This window comes from Rhagoletis pomonella, unplaced genomic scaffold, assembly GCF_013731165.1.
Source record: "Rhagoletis pomonella isolate Grant_MI unplaced genomic scaffold, Rhpom_1.0 Rhpom_scaffold_00013, whole genome shotgun sequence".
Lineage (NCBI taxonomy): Eukaryota > Metazoa > Arthropoda > Insecta > Diptera > Tephritidae > Rhagoletis > Rhagoletis pomonella.
In genome coordinates, this window is record NW_023458567.1 from 12751324 (window position 1) to 12757136 (window position 5813).

The 5813-nt window shown below is 30.5% G+C and overlaps 1 protein-coding gene and 1 long non-coding RNA gene across 2 annotated transcripts in view; one reads left to right on the forward strand and one right to left on the reverse strand.

Moving 5' to 3' along the window:
• The window catches only part of LOC118748827 (homeobox protein ARX-like), a gene marked incomplete at its 3' end in the record, with an annotated part of 242045 nt that overhangs the window by 17823 nt on the left and 218409 nt on the right, over positions 1-5813 (reverse strand).
• LOC118748830 overlaps positions 3859-5813 on the forward strand; it is a 130357-nt gene continuing 128402 nt past the window's right edge. Inside the window, exon 1 of the long non-coding RNA XR_004994096.1 lies at positions 3859-4020. This is a non-coding gene — a long non-coding RNA (uncharacterized LOC118748830). The remainder of the gene's footprint in view (positions 4021-5813) is intronic.

Here is a 5813-nt window from a genome sequence, read left to right on the forward strand (position 1 = left end):
AATAAATAAAATAAAATAAAATAAAATAAAATAAAATAAAATAAAATAAAATAAAATAAAATAAAATAAAATAAAATAAAATAAAATAAAATAAAATAAAATAAAATAAAATAAAATAAAATAAAATAAAATAAAATAAAACAAAATATAATAAAAAAAATGTAATTAAATTAAATAATTAAAAAAAGTAGAATATTAAATTAAGTAAAATGCTTTAACTGAAAAAAAAATCAAATAAAAAACAAGTAAGAAAGTTTAAGTTCGGGCGGAGCCGAACATTAAATACCCGGCGCAACAATTAAATATATGTTTTCCACCTTCCCGAAAGCTACCGTTACATCGTAATCCGGGGTTTATCAATTTTGAGTAAATCAGCGTCCTTAAATTTCGAAATATTGAAGTTTCAAGCATTTTTAAAATTTACCGTAATATGAAAAGCGGTAATTTTAGTCCGATTTCAATAATTTTCAGCGTTTTACTTATATTTGGCAAGCACAATAATCATACCGAGTTTGGTACAAATTGGTTGAACGGTTACCGAGATACATATACGTGATCATAAGTGGGCGGTGCCACGCCCATTTTCCAAAATTTTATCATAAACGTATTTCTTGGTAAAGAATTGCTGCAAGCGTCAATTTAGAATAAATTAGCTTTAATATTTACTGCTTTATCGAAGATTTCGTATTTCTCTAAATTACCGTTATATGGAATGTGGGCGTGGTTATTGTCCGATTTTTAAAATTGTAAAAGTTGGTATGATGTACCAAAGTCAACAACTGTGCCAAGTTTGGAAGAAATCGGTGCTGCGGTTGCCAAGATATACACATGTAACCATAAGTGGGCGTGGCTACGCCCATTTTTCAAAAATTTATAATATTCTTATTTTTCGTCTAAAACTTATTGTAATTATCAATTTTGAGTGAATTATCTTCAGTATTTATTAAAATATCGCATTTTCGTATTTCTGAAAATTACCGTTATATGGGAGGTAGGCGTGGTTATTGTCCGATTTTGCCCATTTTCAATAACATCCGTCCTACGCCCGAAAGTACACGTACCAAGTTTCGTTACGATATCTTAATTTTTACTCGAGTTATCGTGTGCACAGACGGACGGACAGACGGACGGACGGACGGACGCACAGACAGTCACCGCTTAATCGATTTATCTTTTTATCCTGATCATTTATGTATACATTTGTCTATATCTATCTCGATTCGTTTTGCCTGTTACAAACAACCGTTATGTGAACAAAGTTATAATACCCTTGTGCACAAGTGCGCTCGGGTATAATGACATCCAAAATAGAAATATGAAATAAAAGGACTTTAAAAAATAAGATAAAAAATGTGAATAAACACAAATAATAAGCAAATAAAAAGTCCAATAAAATAAAAAATGAAAATGTAAAATGAAATAATTATTTAAATAAAAACAAAAATTCTGAACTAAATAAAAAGGGAAACAATATATAAAATAAAATAAAAAAATGTATGTGAGTAAGATAATACATATGTATATAAAACAATAAAAAAAAAATTTATAAAAAAAGTTCAAAATTAAAAAATAATTAAATTAAAAAATTAGAATACAGTAATTAAAATAAAAACAAAACAAAATAATATAATTAATAAAAATATAAAATAGAATAAAATAAAATATGAAGTTAAACATGTAAGAAAATTAGATGAAACAAAATAAATAATAATAGATGTAAAATAAAGCTTTATTTCTACATTATTATTGCGAATGCGTACTTTCAACTCAACGTTGCACAGTGGTCCAAAAACTTGGCCAAAAGTCGAAATTATCATTGTTTTTACGTTGCATTTTTATACTCAGGTTTTTTGGAGTCGCTGATTTCGAATCTGTTATCGGCTTTGAAAAAAAAAAACCAAATGGCGGATTCAAAATGGCAGATAGGTTTTGTTTTCCTGATATAAGCTTTAAGAAAAACAAAATGGCGGATAGGTTTGTCAAACTGAAGTACGATTACTATAGAAAAGAACGTGACCTCAGCCTACTCTGTATCTACCGTCTGATTGTTTTATGTGTTCAAAATTATTAAATTTTCTTATACATAAATGTATTAGCACGTTTGTCATCTAATTTTCACATATTTACATGTAAGACTTTATAACGACAAATTATTTGCGACATCAAACTTGTAAATACTCTGCGATACTTCTGACTTACAACAGAAAAAATCTTTATAAAAAGTAAAATTTTTTTTATATGATCTTCATGTACATATATTCATACGATATTATGATTGAAGAAATGCGAACACTTTTATAAGCGAACGCGCAATAACAAAACTCTCGAAAGCAAACCAAAAGCGATAACAAACCATGGAACAGTGGAACCTCGATATAACGAAGTTGAAGGGGTTAGACAAATGCTCCGTTATATTTATAGTTTCGTTATATTTATAGAATGAGAAAATCTCGATACAACGAAGCACAAGCAATAACCGCCCAACTCGACTTAAGAAAGAATGGATTTTTTATATGCTATCGAATTCTTCAACTATTATTCCATGCGTATGTGAAATCCTCATCTCGCTAGGCTACTTAAAAAGGTATAGGCTAGCTAGGCTACTTAAAAAGTTATAGGCGAAAATATTTTGGTTTCTCCATAAGGCTAACATTACAATCGAAAGGTTTAAAACGTTTTTTCTCGAATTCAGGTTTTTCGACTTATTGATTATGACCACAGAAGTATAGTTTCGTTTTTTTTTTTTTGTTTTTAAACGGGACTGTAACCGTCATTATATCGCTAGCTTAGCTTTTGTGAAAACTTATACTTTGATATAGAAAGCAAGAGAAATAAAAAATTCATCCTCTCCAAAAGGATTAAAGTACTTGTTTTATATCTTCCCGTTGATATGCAATGGAAGGCAAATTTGCTAAGTCCAAAATAGGCACAGAAAGTTCTATAAGACACAAAATATTGCGAAATCTTTTAATTACCATCGAATCCTTTTCATTTGTATGGCGTTTTGCTTTGCTTTAAATGCACTCAAAATGTTGCCTTCAAAGTTTTGCAAAATACTTGAAAAATGGCTATAAGAAATCTTCGTAAAATTTGTAAAAATGCACATTAAGCTAGCAATGTTTAGAAATCGTTATGTAGAAGTGTTTGAGCCGACACTTCGTTTGCAAACGGGACTTTAACCGAATTCCGAAGGTTTTCATGCTAAAAATTTGTATGGAAAATCACGCAACTACAAGATTTTTCCAACAAAAATTTTGATATATTGAATTTTTAATTTTATCAATGTTTATTATCGAAGCTTCACTGTGTGTTTTTACTTCTGCATTTACACCAAAGGCGTGATAAGAACTTGCATGTGCTTATGCACTTACATACTATATACGTATGTAAAAGATTTGCATGAGTATGGGAAACACTCGTCTTCGCTCTATATCGATTTCCCTGCAGGAGATTTCCCTAGCCCAAAAATGGTTCAATATGCGTTCCTTTTTCTACAACACTAGTTTCCGCTCAATCTCCGAACAACGGCTACAACTGCCTTTATTTATAATGGCACCATTCCATTGGCGGTAGACAGTTGCCCCATAAAAGAAAAGTCTCGTCCGTTGACGATTGTTGTCGCCGAGCGACCCGTAAGCCGATGTTACTTAAACAACAACAACACAATGCTTTGTTCGTGCACGTTGATGCTTGCACAGATGAACGAATCGTGGTTAGATTTGAATTTTTTACACTTCGTCTGCCAGCAGAAATCGGAATTTTTTAAGTATGTTTCTAGTGTACCTCATTGTATAACAAAGCAACCAGTCCAAGACTTATTCTGTTAGAGACCATTTCAGAACTAGTAACTTTATTTCATGGGGATACTTGCGCACGGCAGGGTTGTTATTTCAAATACAACACTTTGAATGACTCCCACCCGGGCTGGACATAAATACATATTTGAATTATCGTTTCACAGTTAAAATTTTGCACTTGCGGCAATCAAACCAACTTGTGATCTCGGTGAGCTTTGAAAAGGTAAAGTGTAAGTTTATAAAATTATTTTCCATCCGTTCGATTGTGAAATTATTTCACTTAAATTGCTTTTGTGAAATTGGCTTCCATTAACTAATTTAGTGTTACTTTGATTGTTACCGAATATTCGGTCACCGAAAAATTTACAAGTGTTATTAACAGAAATGAAATGATTTTTTATCGGCTAAAAAATTTTGTTACCAGCGCAGAACAGAATTTCCACGGAAAATATACATATGGGTGTTTCCATGCAGCCGTACGCGACATTCGTACGCTTATGGAGTAACATAAATCTCTCAAAAATAGAAGTTACTGAAAAACAAGAAGAAAAATATAAGCAGCCTCGAAACTTTGGTGGGTGTGGAAAATATCCGTACAAAACAAGGTGATAACGTGCGCGACAAAAAAAGAAGTGTACATATTTGCGAAAATCTGCGAATCATGGGAGTTTTTATTTTTGTTAAAAATTCCTAAACTAAGCTAAATAATGTACCTTTACAATCCTTCCATTTTTTTTTATCTCTGGTTAGTTTTTATTAAAAAAACATTATAACGTACGCGACAGATATTTCCCTCATACAATATTCTTACTAGTAATACACACTAAATTAAATTTTTAATGAATATATATCATCAGAAAATACTGAAAATTCGCTTCAGATAATATGCTCTCTAAAATACATTTATGCAAGTTTTATGTACAGTATGTAATAAATAAATAAACTTTTTAAAGTTTCATAAATTGCATTTTATTTACATAAAATTTACAAAGAACTCAAACATTTTCAACCGGCTTCAAAAAAGGGGAGGTTATCAATTCTTCGGAGTGTTTTTTGTTCTTTTATGTATGCCACCGCATAACTTTGAACCGCGTGAACCGATTGCAATAATTTTTTTTTACCGGAAATATGGTACCTTAAGGGTCGTCCCGTAATTTGGTTTAGATCCGATCATTAAATCATGAAAAAAAAACGGTACTCTTAAATTTGTATATGAGAATAAACGCGGGCTTTGCTTTTTTTGCTTAAAAATGACTTGTTTAATAAAAAGTAGAATAGAATTTTAATATAAATAAATTAAATAATTCCATGAAATTTTTACACTTTTATGTTCATTTTCGTCGATTTCTGGTTTCTCATTTTTTAAATACTTCGAATACCGAACATTTAAAATTTGAACCCCAAAACCCACCCCTTGTGTGCGCTAATGCTAAGTGCTCATATTTACTCAACTTTAAACACTTTATGTGTATTTTTTCTCAAGGTGATAAATTTGGTATGTAGCAGTAAAAAGACAGTGATTAATTTTGCACACACTAGGAGAGGAAACTGGTTACCTCTCTTTATATGCGTAAATTTAAACAACATTTTTTAGAGGAAATTTTAAACATTTTATGTGTAAACTGTGAAATTGTGAACAATAAACGTTTAGAACTCAAAAAACAAATTTGAAATTTGTTCTACGCCACACATATGATAAGTAAAAATAAGCAAGCAGTGTTTAATTTAATTAACACGGTGTGTAAATTTGCATTCATTCAGAGAGGAAACTGGTTACCTATCTTAATATGCGCAAATTAAAACAAAAATATTTTAGAGTGTATATTTGAAATAACGCTATATTGTATATGTAAGTAGGGCGCGTCAGTTTGTGTGGAACGATTTCGACGGAAGTTGAAGTTGCGACTTAAAATTTCAACCGCTTCTAAACTTAAAAAAAGTACTAATTTTTGTACATTTTTAATCGTTAAACCTACATTGAATATTTAAATAGTAGTAAGTAGTTACAGAATATTG